The sequence below is a fragment of the Ranitomeya variabilis genome, chromosome 2 (genome assembly GCF_051348905.1).
Source record: "Ranitomeya variabilis isolate aRanVar5 chromosome 2, aRanVar5.hap1, whole genome shotgun sequence".
NCBI lineage: Eukaryota > Metazoa > Chordata > Amphibia > Anura > Dendrobatidae > Ranitomeya > Ranitomeya variabilis.
The window spans coordinates 45144777-45165339 of record NC_135233.1 but is presented as its reverse complement, the minus strand read 5'-3'; positions in this window follow the sequence as shown (position 1 = coordinate 45165339).

The following is a 20563-nucleotide window of genomic DNA, read 5'->3' as shown; positions in this document are numbered from 1 at the left end:
ATTGAGTTATCTAAGTGAGCATCTGCATCTGTTATACCCGGGATTACACACTGTTTGCCTTCTAATTCAATATGAAGAAGTGTAATGCAGGGCGGTAGCTCGGATTTTCTTCCCCCGGGGACAAGATTCAGTTTGCTGCTCTATTCCTATATCTGGAGCTGTATACTGTGCACCGGTTCCCGCACTAGGCACTCAGGACACAATATTGGCATTTTTTGGGAGGGACTCACTCAACCGGCATTTCTATGGGGAGCATTCGGCTGGCGAGGGCACTTTACTGGCCTTGTGTATGGAGGCTGCTCTGCCGGAGTTGTGTATGGTGGGGCATATGGCTGGTGCCGTTACTGGTGGGAACATTGATGATGTGGGGACGATGTCCTCGGGGAACGCTATGCTGGTGTTGTCTATAGGTGGGAACTCCTCTAGCATTCTTTATGGTGGGCAACTTGGCTGCCATTGTTTATGGGCATTTGGCTTGTGTGGTTATGTGGGGTCTCTAATAGTGATTACAGGGGAACTCAGTTAGCCTTCTTCAGTTGACCTATAGGAAGCACACATACTGATGACATGCCTATGCCTACTTCTAAATTCACAGAGGTCTCTAGTGTCACCTATTTCCAAGGGATCATTGCAAAGTCCATAAGTCTCCATATGAGAGACATTTTAATTTCCTACATATCGGTAGAGATTTGGACCCAGACCCCCAATGATCACTCAAAAGACCACCATTGTGAGCGGGTGTTTTGGTTTTCCAGATGAGTGCGGATGATTAATCAATTGCGATTTTTTTTTTTTTTAAATGTACATTTTGTGTTAATGTACTCCGGTCCCACCCTGGAGTGATTTTTATTTTTGTATGTTCCTGATTTATTAGTAGCTGTTAGTTTAGCGTGGGGCTCCCAACTAATGTGGCAGGATTGTAGCTGTTAGGCTGCGTTCACACATTGATGTAGTGAGCTGCATGGCCAAAAATAGGGCCAGACCTCGACAGATTCTTATGTGCAGATTTGAAAAAAATCTCATCCATTTTGCTGCTAATGTAATACTCTGTGGATTTCTTTCCTGCAATCCCAAATGTGAGCATTCACACATCAGCTTTTTTTAATCACTATTTCTTCAGTATTTGTATGCCCAAACCAAGAGTGTCTCCAAAACAATGTAAAAACAAATCAATGTTTCAATTATAGTTTTTCTAGGTAAGTTTCACTCCTGGCTTTGGCATAAAAACACTGATGCAAAATATTGATCAAATACTGACCTATGAATAAAGCCTAATCTGAACGTACACTGTATGGACAAAAAGTATTGGACTACCTTCACAGAAGCTTTTACGATCTTTTATTCTACATCCATAGACATTATTATGGGATCTACTTTTCTACGAAGGCTTTATATAAGATTTTGGAGTGGGCTGAGTTTGACTGTTTTTATTCAGCTGGCACCAGAGCTGAAAACAATGGATTGATAAGGCTACCGGGTGTCTGACCACCACCGATCTGACCTCAGCCTAAGGACTCGTGTAGACAACCAATTTTCTCTAACAAGAGTTATCGGTGGTCTACACAAATCGAAGTCATAGCACTGATATTCTATGATGCTGTTGAGCGGTCCGTGGAAGAAAAAAAAATCGGAGATCTGTCCGGTTTTGATCCAAGTGTTGGATCAAAATCGGCAATGCAGGTCTATAGGTCCATGACAGAAATCGGGCCGAGTCCAAATTTCATTGACTGACGGAATGGAAAAGATGGAAGTACTTTTTTTTTCTCTCTCTACGTCCCAAAAAACTCATGCCAAGCTGCTCAAATTCTGATCAGAATGTGGAGAAAAGGGTTAAGTGACCCTACCCAAACAACATAATTCTTCTCTTTTCCTTGGGAGCCCCAGCTGACAGCTACCAATAAATAAGGAGCCGGAGTCCGTCCACAATCTGATAAGGATAGGTCACCAATATTGTAAGCCTGGAAACCCCTTTAAGTGTTCAAAGTTTTGCCAAAAAATCTTTAATGTTTCTATAAATTGCAGCCATGTTGTACGAATAGTCAAGAAGAACCCTGGACACTGAAAGTCAATTCCTGCTAATATAACATCTTACGCTGACATGAGAGAAGCTGAGGCTGTTTCCATCATCTGCTCCTTCCATCATCTGCTCCTTCCATATTGACACGGCCTTGGACACAGCTCCTATTAACAATGACGGATGCTGGAATCTGGCCTGCCATTCACACTTAACCATTAGTAACGTTATAATCAATGCCGTCTGCTGTTATACGTGGTAAATGCAATCTGTCAGTCTCTCCTTTACAGCCGCAGCTTCCTAATCAGGCAATCATTGTAAGGAGCAACTGCTATGATAAACAGGTGGCGGAAAACATACCGACACGGACAAATATCAAGGTAAAGACTGTAATAAAAGGCTACTATTTAAGAAATGCTAGTCTAGTGGGCTGGATGTGACATTTTCATTTGATATCTTATGGCTCCTTCATATTTATTTCTAATGAGACTTACTACAGGACAGAGCACAAGAAAAACAGAACTTTGTTTCCTCTTTGTGATTTCTTTTTGTTACTCACCTGGTCTGGTTACAGTGAAGAGCGTCCTCACCTGTGCATCAGGTTACCACAGAAGCCTGATGCACATCACAAATATTGTCATGGGTTTACCGCGACACAGAGGATCCATAAGACCGCAGCGTCTGATTTCTCCTACTCCTGCACTGATTATAAGCATTTCACCTTCATATTAAACAATGTAAATTTATTTTAGAAGTGCAGGGGTTAATCTGCTTTGTTGAGAGCTCCTGGAGCTTTAAAGCTCTCAGCTGTGCACTGTTAGCCACTCCCATCTCCTATATAATCTGGGCCCTTGCTAGCACTCATTGTCAGAGCTAGCTTATGCTGCATGGCTGAAGGTTGTTGTTGGTTGCTATTTAAGAAGGTGTTTGGTGGATTTATGTGTGACTGTTGCTAGGTTTTTAGTGTGTGATAATTCCCTTTCTTCTCCTACTTTTGTTTAACCCCATCCTCCACTCCCAGGTGCATTCCTCTGTTATATGTGTGAGTATCCTTGTATGTTTGGTATTTTTCATTATCCCTGTTAGTATTACCGTGTTAGTCTGGTTGGTGTATTACGGTACACTACTACTCCCCTCTTCCATGGATGGGGGAAGGGTACAAACTGAGGGTGGATTCAAGAGCTAAGGAAAGATACATGGCCCTGGCGTCTTCACCATCAGAAGTAATGCGGGGAAGAGAGAGCGATAGGCCGGCCATAGCATTAGGGACAGGGAAGGAGACCCTAGTCCCGGGACACTGGACAACAGAGCTGTCACACATATCATCCAGCCCAGGGCTCATGCAGTGGAGTATACAGGTAGTTGCCATCCTGCCACTTTATTCTACAACACTTGTACACCACTCTCTAAAGAAACTACACTGGACAACAAAAACAACAATAACACTTAATATGTGAAAAAAATATAATGATAAGAACATTGCACCTGAACAGTATAATAAAGTAACAGGTGCAAACGCAGCTTACAAATGTCACCTATAAATAATCCCTGATGTAACGCACATCACGTGATCATGACTCCATCCCGCTACTCGTAACACTTTTGGGCAAACAATTGCAAATTCTATTCTTATATGGGAACTTAAAAAAAAAAATTACATCATAGCCATCAAAATGAGAAACTTCATAAACCTTTTTTAATGACTACATAATAAAAACAAAGCCACAGTGGACGATGGAACAACATCAACAGGGGACATTGGTGGAACGTAAATAGATTTTTCATATTAATGTCCATATTGGAGGATAGTAATGAAAACATAGGTATGGATGCATATAAAAATGGGGATAAATACAATAAATATATAAACAGTGCTGTATTATGTGACAGAAAAGGAAAGCGTAAATTGCATGTGCTTAAAGAGGACCTGTGACCAGGAAAAAAATGGCCATCTCCATGACTGCATACTGGGCAGGGGCAGCCGTATCATTGGTCCAAGAAGTAAGGGGTCCACTACTGCCTCCAAAGCAGGTGGAATTGTGCATTATGACGAGCTATTGGCCTGCAGGGGGCCCATATATTGGTCTTGCACATGAGCCTTCTTCTGTCCGTGTCCGCCAGTGATACAGGGTTATTTTTCGAAATAAAAAAGACAGAAACAATGGTGGAATCGAGGCAAAGACCCTTTTTGTAAGTCAATGAGGATCCATCGGGTGCCATTGGTATCTAGCAGATCATCAAGGCTGTTTGGTGAGAACATACCTTTAGCAAGTGATGGCATATGGCTAGGACATGCGCTCAATGGCCGATCAGTGAGGATCTGACCATAGGAAACCCCAGCGATCCTGATGTTCCGGTCAAAGTTCAGGTTCATGGGGTGGAGCTGCGCAAAAAAAACTTGAATGGGGGGCACAAGGCAATCAGATGGGTTCCAGCAGTCGGACTCGGTGATTTTTGCTTAGGTGGAGAACAGTATCTTGGGGAAAGATGGGGATTTTCGCTTCATTTTTTCCATTTAGTTGTTGCCCAATTATTGCGCAGGTACACAAGTAAACATACATGGGCACAGACATAGAAGAAATGATCGTCCTTTCCTTCCGGGGTCCATGTCATAAAAGATTGACTCATTTATTCAATCTCGTCTTGTAACTCTCTTCTATACTCTCCAGGGTTTGGGTGGAGGGGGGTGAGCGCATTTAGATGATAACTGAAAATAAGCATATGGGTTTGTTTAAAAATCCGACAGAAGGGCTGGATGAATAATGAGCTCGTTCTCTGCTGCCAAATCAGAGAGAATTAAATGGAGAATGTCCCATTGTTATGTCAGGGAAGCATCCTGTCTGCCCGGCTCGCCAACAGTACGCACGCCGCTTCTAAAGAAAGAATCAATTATTCACACGTCGCACTTTAGGATCCTTTGCTGCTTGTATCTCCAGGTTTCTAAATATCATGGATCATCCAGGGGACCGGTCACAGACTAAATGTTATCAGAATGCGCTTTTGATAATAATCCCTGTGCTAGGAAGCTCCGTTGTACGCGGATATAATGGACCGGCAGTGTTACGTCGACAGTTCTAGAGTCTCATCTGCAAAATATTCGTCGCTGATATTTTAAAGTCCAATCAACCTCAAATCAGGACATATAATGCACATTAATGACACAAAGTGGAAAGTAGTAACAGTAAGGTTACAAAGGAAACCAGGTAAGTTAGAGCAAGTGTCTAGTCTGAGGACTCCCGAAGCCTTGGGAAGTGCTTTGTCATGCCCAGAGCCCTTAACACCTCATTTGCATATGTATTGAAATGCAGGTTACTTGGGAATGCAGTAACAGATAAAAGATATAAAGGTGTCAATGGATTTACAATTCAAAGACTTCTCCATATATGCGATAAGGGGGCATTGAGCTTACTGATAGAATCTGTCAGCAGGAAATCACCCCCCAAACTATTCATATGCACATGTAGCTTTTCTAAAGACAAGTCAAGTAATACCTTTACATGGCCAGTCTGTTCCTCCACTACTGAGAAATCAGAGTATGAATTGATTGAGGCTGAAGAGCTAGGATAGATTTGAAGTCACTGTCACTCCAGCTCTATTCCTTGCCCAGCGCCAACTCATACTTCTTGGCTGATAGCTTTCATGTGGTGTGACTTCAGGCAAAGGAGCCATCAGTCACGCAGGAGGGGCATAGAGCTGGAGTGACAGAGGCTTCAGATCTACCATAGCTCTTCACCCTCATTAAAACTGATTTAATACTGAATATATAAATAGTTTGGGGTGCGCTATCCTGCTGACAGATTCCCTTTTTGTATTTTCTCAGGCTCTAAATGTAAATAAGAATGTTCCCAGAAAGCAGAGATGTTGAAAATGACAAGGAAGCGAATACCAACCTTTCTCATAAATTTTCAGATCTTCTCGTTATGCAATAGATAAGCTTTTATTAGAAACCCCTTTAAGGAAAACTAATATTTTTCTAAGAATTATTACCCAAAAATATCCTCGTGAGACGTTTCATTCATGAGATGGATCAGATTCCGTTGTATTCTTTCCTTAGTCCCCGCACTGTTCTGGAAGCGCCCACACGCGGCCCGATGTGACCTCCTCTCCTGTCCACAGCGCAGTATTTTTAGGCCATTTCTGACTGCAATTTTCTGTTCTGTACGTTTGAAATGTCCACATTACCTGCTCAGATCTCGGCACGTGCGCAGAACTGATACCTTTATTCCTCAAACTAGTTTTCCATCAAAAAGAAATTCATCATTACATTCTTACTGGGAAAATAAATAAAGCAACGCAGACAGACGAGGCCCCTGTACAAGAACAATGTATCGGACCCTTGGAGTCCAGTAGCTCCATCATAATGCGTTGGAGGCTGATGTGGCCCTCGTACCTCTTGGGCCCCTGTGCGACTGCACAGATTGCACCGTTGGTATGTCCACCCTTAAAGCAACATAAATGTTATAAGGGAGAAAGGCAGAAAAGAAGACGGACAACTGATCAGATGCTAAGGTCATGTTAAAGACAACCCCCATTCTATTTGATTTATGAGGCAGTGTGGACATTATTGAGATTGATACCTCTAATTGTCATCTCCTTCTCAAAGAAGCTATTATGTCCGCCCCATGAAGATATAATTGAAGTTCAAGTTAAAAATGTTTTATATTCTCATTTATTATAAAAAGTATTTATCCCTATGGCCGTGGTCTGTGTCAGGTTCCTGCAGGGTTAACTGCAAGGCTGGCCCCTGAAGGGAGACGGATTCCTAGTGGGAAATCTTTATGGACATAGATGGTGTTGGGGGTGAGTGTTGGAGAGCAGGTGAAAGGGAGAGCACAGGTGGACCAGTGGTTGAACAGACAAGGCTCAGCATGAAGAGCGAATTCTTACAGAGGCGGCAGGACATCACAGGAAAGTGGGAACCCTCTGCAAGGAAAAGTCTTCCAAGTCCAGAAATCGTACTGTCCAGCGAGAAGGGATCTTTGGGAAAAGGTAGCGCCCTTCTGTGGGTACTGATACGGGGAGCAATAACTTTACAAGCGGCCCCTGGGACTAGAGTAAGGAAAGAAACAGGGTAAGAGGGTCATAGCGACACACCTGGACCCGTATGACCCTACACCCAGTAATATGCAGGCATTCTAAGCGTGTCCTTATTCCTTTGCTGTACATGTTGCCGGGAACAAAATGCTAACTATAACTTTGGGGAAGGAGCCGGTGTATTGTATGGAAGGCGATGGAGAATGCATAACCTGTTACTCCCTGTTCCCCAGTTTGGCCAGGCATAAAAGGGACATGTAAAAGCTGGTTGTTTCCTCATTGTAAGGGTTAAAGGGAACGGTGCTGCACCAAGTGCGTCAGAAGGGATGGTGCAGAATCGGTCGCACATGCACACTCACCAAGCTCAATTTTCTGTAACTTGGAAATAGCGGCCCACTCACATGACTACCGTTTGGGGCCCAGTTACACCCCTATATAACGCATACCTGTAGCATAGATTATAACGGCTTGGTTGCCAGAAGAAAATGCATTTATTTTGCCTGCCACTGAGGGTCTTCGGAGCACCATTGGTATGGTAGGGCTCAGTGCATCTTCATACCCCCTCAATTTGTATACTGACCACTTTGTCATATCTTGATTGAAAGCACTAATGTGAGCGCTGCCTGCACTGGATCTGCGGTCATGCACCTCTGCACCGACACTGCGGGAGCCCAGCCGCACTCATAGTGTCATTCCTGGCTCTCATCGCTGGCTCGTGGCACAGTAACGAGCGGCAGCCGCAGGCAGGAGCCACCGGTGATCCTACACTACAGGACTTAAAAGTACAAGGGGTTTAATTAGCGTTTTGGAGTGACAGATTCCAATAAAAGGGCTTGTCCCAAATGCCCAACCTCTGCCATAGACCAATGTGTCGTCAGCTGATATCCCCAGGGAGGATGTAGCATCATACGCTGGTTATAGAAGGCTCTGCCAAATCCTCCGGGGCTGAAGACAATTTTTGCAGTATCTTTGCCTTTGGATGTTAGAAGGAGTCTGAAATGTGACTTCTTTTACGGTATTTTCTTACATTCACAAAAATTCTGAAATGTAGTCTGTCTCTTATAAGCAACACTTAACCAGTTAGGTACTGGTTATTCTATTACACATCCATAGCTCTTATATACATATCTTTATTGTACCAACAATCATGGCAGCCAAAACAGATAAATAGATAGATGATAGATTGATAGATGGATGGAAGGATGGATAGATAGAGAGATAGATAGATGATAATTTAATAGATAGATAGATAGATAATAGATGGATGGATGGATGGATAGAATACTTAGATATATGATAGACTATTATATAGAATATTAGATTCCATATTACATGATAGATAGAAGACTGATAAGATAGAAGAAATAAATAACATTTTATCATGTTACATCACTATTATTTTTCTATAAGTATACATATATATATATTTAGTGATAAGGTTTAATAATCGCCGACCTCCCGTGCAGTCCCCATCTCCGCAGAGCGGTCCGATTACCACTTTCTTCGGCAGTGCGGCCATTGTAATCAGTTTTCCAGTGGTGTCTTCTTCACTACAGGAAGAATAATTTGTATAAAGGGCAAACATGAAATTTAAACCTTTTCAGAGCGATTGCTCCATAAACAAAACAAGAGGACACGCTGCAATTTCATGTTCTACATCCACCCACTCATTTGTTCTCTATTATGTAAGAACAAACCTGCACGGGAGGATTTATGATGAAGGCTCAGAACAGACATCTGTGCTAAAGTGATGGGAAATAATATGTGTGTCCATTACTGATGGAAAGTTTTACCTTAGCAACACCGACTTCACTAATACGGGGAGAATACAGCAGGGAGAGCGGACGAGGCTGACAAACCCATCTCAGCGTCTACAGACGGAAGATCCTACTGAATGGTGGAATAAAGTGCGTGGAGAGATCGCAGCGTAACCTCTAATACCTGGTAGAGGGGGAAACATAGGTCCTACTAAGGAGGCTTTTTAGATATGTAACTTTAGTTGTCCACACTGTGACTGTTTTCGCAGTGGCAGGACCAATTGTAATGGATGATGCATCGGGAAATGACACCATGCCCCCATTTCCTACAGGTCCCCCAAGGTCAAGGTTTCCAGGAGCAAACTGAGAGCTGCTCATGTAAACTTTCACTACCGTGTACCACCAGGAACTTTAATGACTATGCCTTAACTGTTTCAAGCATCATTCAGATAAAAATGCATATGTATCTGTTAGTCATGTGTGTCGTCTTAGATTAGCATATTTTATTGATTATATTAGATATACTAGCGTCTGCACCAGACTTAGAGTTTTCTGTAGTCTTACAAGTGTTAAGAGGGAAATATACTTTTCAGAAACTTTGAATCACTCAAAAGTATAGGCAAAAATAAGAAACTTTGTAATATATGTTATCAGAAAAATATGCTTCTTTCTTCAGTTATGAGACACTTCTTCCTTATCCCCTGCCTCCTGCTGTTGTCATCCACTCTAAAGGAGAGATCAAATCCATCTTGCTCAGTAGAAGACGGACTGCCAGCTCACTGTGGTATATCATGTTACACAGTCCATTATACTTTATGGAGAGATGAGGGTGAAGGAGGAGTAAGAAGCAAAGGGAGAGAGACAGAAAGATCATGCTGAGCTTTCTAACAAGTCTTTTACTTCCTCCCAGAGCTGGATTGACATCTACACTGCTCAGCACTGCTGTATATTGTACTCCCTGCACATGTGGAAAAAAGGGAATCCAGCTCCAAGAGATAAAATCACTTAACTTTAATAGTATTCATTTAAAATAAAAATAGGCTATAAGACATACAAAAAACGGATATACTGGAAGGAGAGACAGAAAGATCGTGCTGAGCTTTCTAACAAGTCTTTTACTTCCTCCCAGAGCTGGATTGACATCTACACTGCTCAGTACTGCTGTATATTATACGCCATACCTTTGCAGCTCCTTACTGTGGGCTAATTAAGGAATGAAGAGCAGGAATCTCTCAATGTGTGCTGTGCTGTGTATGGCAGAGATTACAGCAGCTAGTCTCCAGTTACCAGCTCAGTCAATATCAAATTAAGAGTAAGAGCCCTCAGAGGGGAAAACTGATGAAATGTAGAATATTAGTCATATCATGGCCAGAAATAGTGTTATTCCTCATGATCATTTAGGGGACAGTTTATTCCAAAAAAAGTATTTGAAATTTGGAAATTTTTGTTACCCATTAAAAGGAGAGAGTCCTGCATATGTGCATCCAGCTCTCCCTGCTTTCTGTATGAATTTTTAGCTCCCTAAAAGTGGTGTTCCCAGAATTTAAAGTTATCCTGTGGATCGTGAATGACTTACCAATTGCTTGAGGTCCGACTGCTGCGACTTCAAGAGATCACAAGTAGGGTTGAGCGACTTTCATTTTTTTAAGATCGAGTAGGGTTTTGGGAAACCCGATTTTGTCCAGAGTCGAGTCGAGTGCAGTCGGCCGATTATCGCTAAAAGTCGGGGATCGACCGAAACACGAAACCCAATGCAAGTCAATGGGGAAGCATAGTCGGCAGTGAGTGGAGGCCAGGAAAACACCTACAGTGCCCATTTTAATGCCAAAAACATCCATTCTTGTTTCTGAAGCTTGTCAATCTTAATTAACTTTATAATAATAGTTGGGCATAGGGAATTGGGGGTCATTTGGCAAAAGTTGTGGGGGGAGTAGGGCCGGCTCAAGTTTTTCGTGGGCCCAGGAAATGCGGACTACGTCACGGCGGTGTTGCAGGGAAAGGTAATTATTTAAAAGTTGCAAGTGCTGTGATCCTGAGCAAGCAGGGGGGGGGCCCACTCGTTCGCATTGCCACTGGCACAGGGCCCCTCAAAGTACGGCGGTGTGTTTGCATGGCGGGGGCGCCTCCCACCAGCAGCGACACTTTTGCGTACTCTGAGGGGCCCTGTGCCAGTGACGTCGCCAACGAGTATGCCCCCCCACCTGATGAAGGAACCTGCACTTTCATCTGCACCTTCCTCTTTGTCCCTGTGTAAGGTGGTATAACATGCGGGAAGGGGAACCTTACTTTCAGCAGGGACAGATTCTGGCTGTGTAGAGTACAAGGGGAATGTAGTGGTCTCGGTCAATGTACCAGCAGACTCATTTAGCAGTGGCTGGGCAATGGGCAGGATGAGGAGGAAACAGATATAGGGCCAAAGAATAAAGTAGGCTACATGCAGTTCAAAATTGGTAACAGGACTAAACAGGCGGCATTGCTTTGTTCAGTGGAGTAGCAAACCCAAGAGCAGCAGACACTGTTTCAAGGGCCTAACCACACTAGTAGGCCAAATGCAGTTTAATATCTGATAGTATAGGGCGAAAGCCAGAATGTGGAAGCTCAGCTTTGTTCAGTTGAGGACAACACCAGGGAGGGGCAGACACCTTTAGTAGGCCGGAAAAGCCTATTGCATTTTTTAAAATGGTAATTTGGAGCAGAAGGTTGAAGCTCAGCTTTATTTAGTTGAGGGCAACACCAGGGAGGGGCAGAAGCCGTTAGTAGGCCCTAACCACCATTTTTTTTTTAAAACCACTTAATGAGAGCCGGAAGGTTGAAGCTCAGCTTTATTTAGTTGAGGACAACACCAGGGAGGGGCAGAAGCCGTTAGTAGGCCCTAACCACCATTTTTTTTTTTAAAACCACATAATGAGAGCCGGAAGGTTGAAGCTCAGCTTTATTTAGTTGAGGACAACACCAGGGAGGGGCAGAAGCCGTTAGTAGGCCCTAACCACCTTTTTTTTTTTAAAACCACATAATGAGAGCCGGAAGGTTGAAGCTCAGCTTTATTTAGTTGAGGACAACACCAGGGAGGGGCAGAAGCCGTTAGTAGGCCCTAACCACCTTTTTTTTTTTTAAAACCACATAATGAGAGCCGGAAGGTTGAAGCTCAGCTTTATTTAGTTGAGGACAACACCAGGGAGGGGCAGAAGCCGTTAGTAGGCCCTAACCACCTTTTTTTTTTTTAAAACCACATAATGAGAGCCGGAAGGTTGAAGCTCAGCTTTATTTAGTTGAGGACAACACCAGGGAGGGGCAGAAGCCGTTAGTAGGCCCTAACCACCATTTTTTTTTTTAAAACCACATAATGAGAGCCGGAAGGTTGAAGCTCAGCTTTATTTAGTTGAGGACAACACCAGGGAGGGGCAGAAGCCGTTAGTAGGCCCTAACCACCATTTTTTTTTTTAAAACCACATAATGAGAGCCGGAAGGTTGAAGCTCAGCTTTATTTAGTTGAGGACAACACCAGGGAGGGGCAGAAGCCGTTAGTAGGCCCTAACCACCTTTTTTTTTTTTAAAACCACATAATGAGAGCCGGAAGGTTGAAGCTCAGCTTTATTTAGTTGAGGACAACACCAGGGAGGGGCAGAAGCCGTTAGTAGGCCCTAACCACCTTTTTTTTTTTTAAAACCACATAATGAGAGCCGGAAGGTTGAAGCTCAGCTTTATTTAGTTGAGGACAACACCAGGGAGGGGCAGAAGCCGTTAGTAGGCCCTAACCACCTTTTTTTTTTTTAAAACCACATAATGAGAGCCGGAAGGTTGAAGCTCAGCTTTATTTAGTTGAGGACAACACCAGGGAGGGGCACACAGACAGACTCCTTTAGTAGGCCTGAAAAGCCTATTGCATTTTTCAAAATGGTAATTTGGAGCAGAAGGTTGAAGCTCAGCTTTATTTAGTTGAGGGCAACACCAGGGAGGGGCAGAAGCCGTTAGTAGGCCCTAACCAAAGTTGAAGGCCAAATGCAGTTTAATTTCTGATACTATAGGCCGAAAGCCAGAAGGTGGAAGTTCCGATTTAGACAGTGGAGCACAATTTGAATTAGGGACTGCAGACAGACTTAGTAGGCTGTCCCCTGTGGACCATGCATCCACCACATTAACCCATTGCGCCGTAATGGACACGTAATCTTCCGTGGCCATGCCTACAGGTCCATGCGTCTGTTGTCAGGTGCACCTTTGTACTCACAGATTGCCAGAGTGCATGGACAATGCGGTCTTCTACATGCTGGTGGAGGGTTGGGATGGCTTTTCTCGCAAAAGAAGTGTCGACTGGTTAGCTTGTAGCGTGGTACAGCGTAGTCCATCATGGCCTTATTAATAGTAAATAAAATATATAACTAGGCTCTATGAACTTTTAAATAGGTTCCAGGGGTACACGGGCAGCATTGGTGTGGTCAGTGGAGGAGTATTGCAAGTAGGGGCTGCAGACAGGCTATCAAAGGCCTAAAATAACAAACAGTAGGCAGTCATGGCAGTTTTACATCGGTTACATGGATACACAGGCAGGCACTCCAGGCAGCATTGTGGTCAGTGGAGGAGTATTGCAAGTAGGGGCCGCAGACAGGCTATCAAAGGCCTAACATAAGAAAATGGGCTGGCTGTAGGCACTTTATAATTGGTTCCAGGGGTACACGGGCAGCAGTGGTCTGGTCAGTGGAGGAGTATTTAAAGTAGGGACCGCAGACAGGCTATCAAAGGCCTAACATAACAAACAATAGGCTCATGGCAGTTTCACAGCGGTTACATGGATACACGGGCAGGCAGCTTGGTGGTGAGTGGAGGAGTATTTAAAGTAGGGACCGCACACAGGCTATCAAAGGCCTAAAATAACAAACAATAGGCTCATGGCAGTTTCACAGCGGTTACATGGATACACGGGCAGGCAGCTTGGTGGTGAGTGGAGGAGTATTTAAAGTAGGGACCGCACACAGGCTATCAAAGGCCTAAAATAACAAACAATAGGCTCATGGCAGTTTCACAGCGGTTACATGGATACACGGGCAGGCAGCTTGGTGGTGGTGAGTGGAGGAGTATTTAAAGTAGGGACCGCAGACAGGCTTCAAAGGCCTAACATAAGAAAATGGGCTGGCTGTAGGCACTTTATAATTGGTTCCAGGGGTACACGGGCAGCAGTGGTCTGGTCAGTGGAGGAGTATTTAAAGTAGGGACCGCAGACAGGCTATCAAAGGCCTAACATAACAAACAATAGGCTCATGATGGCAGTTTCACAGCGGTTACATGGATACACGGGCAGGCAGCTTGGTGGTGAGTGGAGGAGTATTTAAAGTAGGGACCGCAGACAGGCTATCAAAGGCCTAAAATAACAAACAATAGGCTCATGGCAGTTTCACAGCGGTTACATGGATACACGGGCAGGCAGCTTGGTGGTGGTGAGTGGAGGAGTATTTAAAGTAGGGACCGCAGACAGGCTTCAAAGGCCTAACATAAGAAAATGGGCTGGCTGTAGGCACTTTATAATTGGTTCCAGGGGTACACGGGCAGCAGTGGTCTGGTCAGTGGAGGAGTATTTAAAGTAGGGACCGCAGACAGGCTTCAAAGGCCTAACATAAGAAAATGGGCTGGCTGTAGGCACTTTATAATTGGTTCCAGGGGTACACGGGCAGCAGTGGTCTGGTCAGTGGAGGAGTATTTAAAGTAGGGACCGCACACAGGCTATCAAAGGCCTAAAATAACAAACAATAGGCTCATGGCAGTTTCACAGCGGTTACATGGATACACGGGCAGGCAGCTTGGTGGTGAGTGGAGGAGTATTTAAAGTAGGGACCGCACACAGGCTATCAAAGGCCTAAAATAACAAACAATAGGCTCATGGCAGTTTCACAGCGGTTACATGGATACACGGGCAGGCAGCTTGGTGGTGGTGAGTGGAGGAGTATTTAAAGTAGGGACCGCAGACAGGCTTCAAAGGCCTAACATAAGAAAATGGGCTGGCTGTAGGCACTTTATAATTGGTTCCAGGGGTACACGGGCAGCAGTGGTCTGGTCAGTGGAGGAGTATTTAAAGTAGGGACCGCAGACAGGCTATCAAAGGCCTAACATAACAAACAATAGGCTCATGGCAGTTTCACAGCGGTTACATGGATACACGGGCAGGCAGCTTGGTGGTCAGTGGAGGAGTATTTAAAGTAGGGACCGCAGACAGGCTATCAAAGGCCTAAAATAACAAACAATAGGCTCATGGCAGTTTTACAGCGGTTACATGGATACACAGGCAGCTTGGTGGTGAGTGGAGGAGTAGTGCAAGGAGTGTCTGTCCCAGTACTCCCAAAATATAAATAGATGTTAATGTCTCGCAAAACAACCAAAACAAAAAAAAAAGGTGGCATACTTAGGTACAGGGGTGGGCTCATCTACTGAGTTTCTGACATTGTAATTTGGCAGTAACTATTTAATGGTGCCAATATAGGACACAGACACAGACTACTTTAAGTTGCATCATAGATGTCTACAAATTTGTATTGTCAGTGCCAGACATTGAATGATGTCAGCGAATAGACTAAAGATTGGTGGAGCTGTGCGACATAATTTTGCACGTGGTAGAGCACATTTTGAGCTGGGGTAGGGGGGAACTCTCTTGAGGCCGGCGGGACCGCCCCAGGGCCCCTCATGTTACAACGGTGTGTCTGACGTTGGGTGCGCACCACCACCGCCAGAGACACTACATTGTACTATGAGGGACCCAGTAGCAATGCCGTCAACCAAAAGCGAGCACACCCACCTCTTCAGACAAACAGCAGTCTCACGGGTGCTTGCGCCAAGTCGCGATACCACGGCCCCGTGTGGGGAGTTTTGCCATTTAGGGAGGTGTAAACATGTCGTATGCTGTACAATCAGCTGCAGCAAATTAGACATTAGAAAAGTAATTCACAGGCAAGAGCTTTTCATAGGAAAGCTAGGTGTCGGCCGGGCAAGGTGGGGCAAAAGATTTCGAAATCCAGTTGTGGTTCATTTTAATGAATGTTAGATCGTCAACATTTTGGGTAGCCAGACGAGTCCTTTTTTCGGTTAATATTGAACCTGCAGCACTGAATACTCTTTCTGATAGGACACTTGCTGCCGGGCAAGCAAGCTCCTGCAATGCATATTCTGCCAATTCTGGCCAGGTGTCTAATTTGGAGGCCCAGTAATCAAATGGGAATGACGGTTGAGGGAGAACATCGATAAGGGATGAAAAATAGTTAGTAACCATACTGGACAAATGTTGTCTCCTGTCACTTTCAATTGATGCAGCAGTACCTGTCCTGTCTGCGGTCATAGCAAAATCACTCCACAACCTGGTCAGAAAACCCCTCTGTCCAACGCCACTTCTGATGTGTGCACCCCTAACACTCCTAGTCTGCTGCCCCCTGGAGCTTGTGTGAGAACGATCACGTGCGCTGTGTGCTGGGAATGCCTGAAGCAAACGGTCAACAAGAGTTGATTGTTTGGTTGCTAATATTAGTTCCAAGTTCTCATGTGGCATAATATTTTGCAATTTGCCTTTATAGCGTGGATCAAGGAGGCAGGCCAACCAGTAATCGTCATCGTTCATCATTTTCGTAATGCGTGTGTCCCTTTTTAGGATACGTAAGGCATAATCCGCCATGTGGGCCAAAGTTCCAGTTGTCAAATCTCCGGTTGTGATTGGTTGAGGGGCAGTTGCAGGCAAATCTACGTCACTTGTGTCCCTCAAAAAACCAGAACCCGGCCGTGACACGCAACCAATTTCCTGTGCCCCCGTGAAAGTTTCCGCATTAAAAATATACTCATCCCCATCATCCTCCTCGTCCTCCACCTCCTCTTCGCCCGCTACCTCGTCCTGTACACTGCCCTGACCAGACAATGGCTGACTGTCATCAAGGCTTCCCTCTTCCTCTGGTGCAGACGCCTGCTCCTTTATGTGCGTCAAACTTTGCATCAGCAGACGCATTAGGGGGATGCTCATGCTTATTACGGCGTTGTCTGCACTAACCAGCCGTGTGCATTCCTCAAAACACTGAAGGACTTGACACATGTCTTGTATCTTCGACCACTGCACACCTGACAACTCCATGTCTGCCATCCTACTGCCTGCCCGTGTATCCTCCCACAAATAAATAACAGCACGCCTCTGTTCGCACAGTCTCTGAAGCATGTGCAGTGTTGAGTTCCACCTTGTTGCAACGTCTATGATTAGGCGATGCTGGGGAAGGTTCAAAGACCGCTGATAGGTCTGCATACGGCTGGCGTGTACAGGCGAACGTCGGATATGTGAGCAAAGTGCACGCACTTTGAGGAGCAGGTCGGAGAACCCAGGATAAGTTTTCAATAAGCACTGCACCACCAGGTTTAAGGTGTGAGCCAGGCAAGGAATGTGTTTCAGTTGGGAAAGGGAGATGGCAGCCATGAAATTCCTTCCGTTATCACTCACTACCTTGCCTGCCTCAAGATCTACTGTGCCCAGCCACGACTGCGTTTCTTGTTGCAAGAACTCGGACAGAACTTCCGCGGTGTGTCTGTTGTCGCCCAAACACTTCATAGCCAATACAGCCTGCTGACGCTTGGCAGTAGCTGGCCCATAATGGGACAACTGGTGTGCAACAGTGTCATCTGCCGATGGAGTGGTTGGCCGACTGCGTTCTGTGGAAGAGCTGTAGCTTCTGCAGGAGGACGAGGAGGAGGAGGAGGGGGTGCGAACGCCTACAGCCAACTGTTTCCTAGACCGTGGGCTAGGCACAACTGTCCCTAAATTGATGTCGCCTGTGGACCCTGCATCCACCACATTCACCCAGTGTGCCGTGATGGACACATAACGTCCCTGGCCATGCCTACTGGTCCATGCATCTGTAGTCAGGTGCACCTTTGTACTCACAGATTGCCTAAGTGCATGGACGATGCGCTGTTTAACATGCTGGTGCAGGGCTGGGATGGCTTTTCTGGAAAAAAAGTGTCGACTAGGTAGCTCGTATCGTGGTTCAGCGTACTCCATCAGGGCTTTAAAAGCTTCGCTTTCAACTAAACGGTAGGGCATCATCTCTAACGAGATTAGTCTAGCTATGTGGGCGTTAAAACCCTGTGTACGCGGATGCGAGGATAAGTACTTCCTTTTTCTAACCAGAGTCTCATGTAGGGTGAGCTGGACTGGAGAGCAGGAGATCGTGGAACTTTCGGGTGTGCCGGTGTACATGGCAGACTGAGAGACGGTTGGAGACGGTATTGTTTCCGCCGGTGCCCTAGATGCAATATTTCCTCCTACTAAACTGGTGATTCCCTGACCCTGACTGCTTTTGGCTGGCAAAGAAACCTGCACAGATACTGCCGGTGGTGCGGAAAATGGTGGCCTTACAGTGACGGAAGGGATGTTGCGTTGCTGACTAGCTTCATTGGCCGAGGGTGCTACAACCTTAAGGGACGTTTGGTAGTTAGTCCAGGCTTGAAAATGCATGGTGGTTAAGTGTCTATGCATGCAACTAGTATTTAGACTTTTCAGATTCTGACCTCTGCTTAAGCTAGTTGAACATTTTTGACAGATGACTTTGCGCTGATCAGTTGGATGTTGTTTAAAAAAATGCCAGACTGCACTCTTCCTAGACTCGGATCCCTTTTCAGGGATTGCAGACTGAGCTTTAACCGGATGGCCACGCTGTCCTCCAACAGGTTTTGGCTTTGACACGCGTTTTGGGCCAGATACGGGCCCGGCAGATGGAACCTGTTGCGATGTTGATGCCTGCTGCGGCCCCTCCTCCACCTCCGCTTCTGAACTACTGCCGCCTGCACCCTGTTCCCCCAATGGCTGCCAATCGGGGTCAATAACTGGGTCATCTATTACCTCCTCTTCGAGCTCGTGTGCAACTTCGTCTGTGTCACTGTGTCGGTCGGTGGTATAGCGTTCGTGGCGGGGCAACATAGTCTCATCAGGGTCTGATTGTGGATCTGTACCCTGAGAGGGCAATGTGGTGGTCTGAGTCAAAGGAGCAGCATAGTACTCTGGCTGTGGCTGTGCATCAGTGCACTCCATGTCAGAATCTACTTGTAATGGGCATGGCCTGTTAAATGTTTCACTTTCTAAGCCAGGGACGGTATGTGTAAAGAGCTCCATGGAGTGACCCGTTGTGTCGCCTGCTGCATCCTTCTCTCTTGTTGTAGTTTTTGCTGAGGAGGACAAGGAAGCGACTTGTCCCTGACCGTGAACATCCACAAGCGACGCGCTGCTTTTACATTTACCAGTTTCGGAAGAGGAGGCAAAAGAGCTAGAGGCTGAGTCTGCAATGTAAGCCAAAACTTGCTGTTGCTGCTCAGCCTTTAAAAGCGGTTTTCCTACTCCCAGAAAAGAGAGCGTTCGAGGCCTTGTGTAGCCTGACGACGAAACTGGCTCCACAGCTCCAGACTTAGGTGGAATATTTTTATCCCCACGACCACCTGATGCTCCACTACCACTACCATCATTACCAGCTGACAATGAACGCCCACGACGACCTCTTGCACCAGACTTCCTCATTGTTTAAAAATCGTAACCAAACTAACTTTATTTGTTGCTGTCAAACAACTTACACGGTGAGCTATAACTTCAGTATGATTTCAATATCCCTTAACAGGTTGGTGAGACCACAAGGAAAATCAGGCACAATGTTACACACTCTGTTTTCTGTGACACCAAATCACAGAGATGACACACACGCAGGACTGTCACTCAAGCACTAATGTCAATATTAATCTCCCACCTAATTTATTTTTTTTTTTTTCTCTGTGAGACTTTAGAAACCAAATAATATTTAAAAAAAAAACAAAAAAACAAGGCTTTCTATGGCCCACTGAATGAGAGATGGCACGCACAGGAGTGGCACACAAGCCCTGACTGAGGCCAATATTTTTCTCCCACTGATTGATGTAGTGTTTTTGTGTTGAGGTTGATTTTAAAACACAAATGAAGGAAAAAAATAAAAAGGCTTTCTATGGCCCACAATTAGAGAGAGAGGTGGCACACCCAGGAGTCAAGACTGGCACACAAGCTGAAATGGCAATATTACTCTCCCACTGTTTTTTTATGTATTTTTTTTTTTTATTTTCAGGGAGACTTTAGAAACCAAATAATATTTAAAAAAAAAAAAAAAAACAAGGCTTTCTATGGCCCACTGAATGAGAGGGACAGAGGTGGCACACCCAGGAGTCAAGACTGGCACACAAGCTGAAATGGCAATATTACTCTCCCACTGTTTTTTTATGTATTTTTTTTTTTTATTTTCAGGGAGACTTTAGAAACCAAATAATATTAAAAAAACCAAAAAATAAATAGGCTTTCTATGGCCCACTGAATGAAAGGGAGAGAGGTGGCACACCCAGGAGTCAAGACTGGCACACAAGCTGAAAGGGCAATATTACTCTCCCACTGTTTTTTTATGTATTTTTTTTTTTTATTTTCAGGGAGACTTTAGAAACCAAATAATATTAAAAAAAACAAAAAATAAATAGGCTTTCTATGGCCCACAATTAGAGAGAGAGGTGGCACACCCAGGAGTCAAGACTGGCACACAAGCTGAAATGGCAATATTACTCTCCCACTGTTTTTTTATGTTTTTTTTTTTTATTTTCAGGGAGACTTTAGAAACCAAATAATATTAAAAAAAAAACAAAAAAACAAGGCTTTCTATGGCCCACTGAATGAGAGGGAGAGAGGTGGCACACCCAGGAGTCAAGACTGGCACACAAGCTGAAATGGCAATATTACTCTCCCACTGTTTTT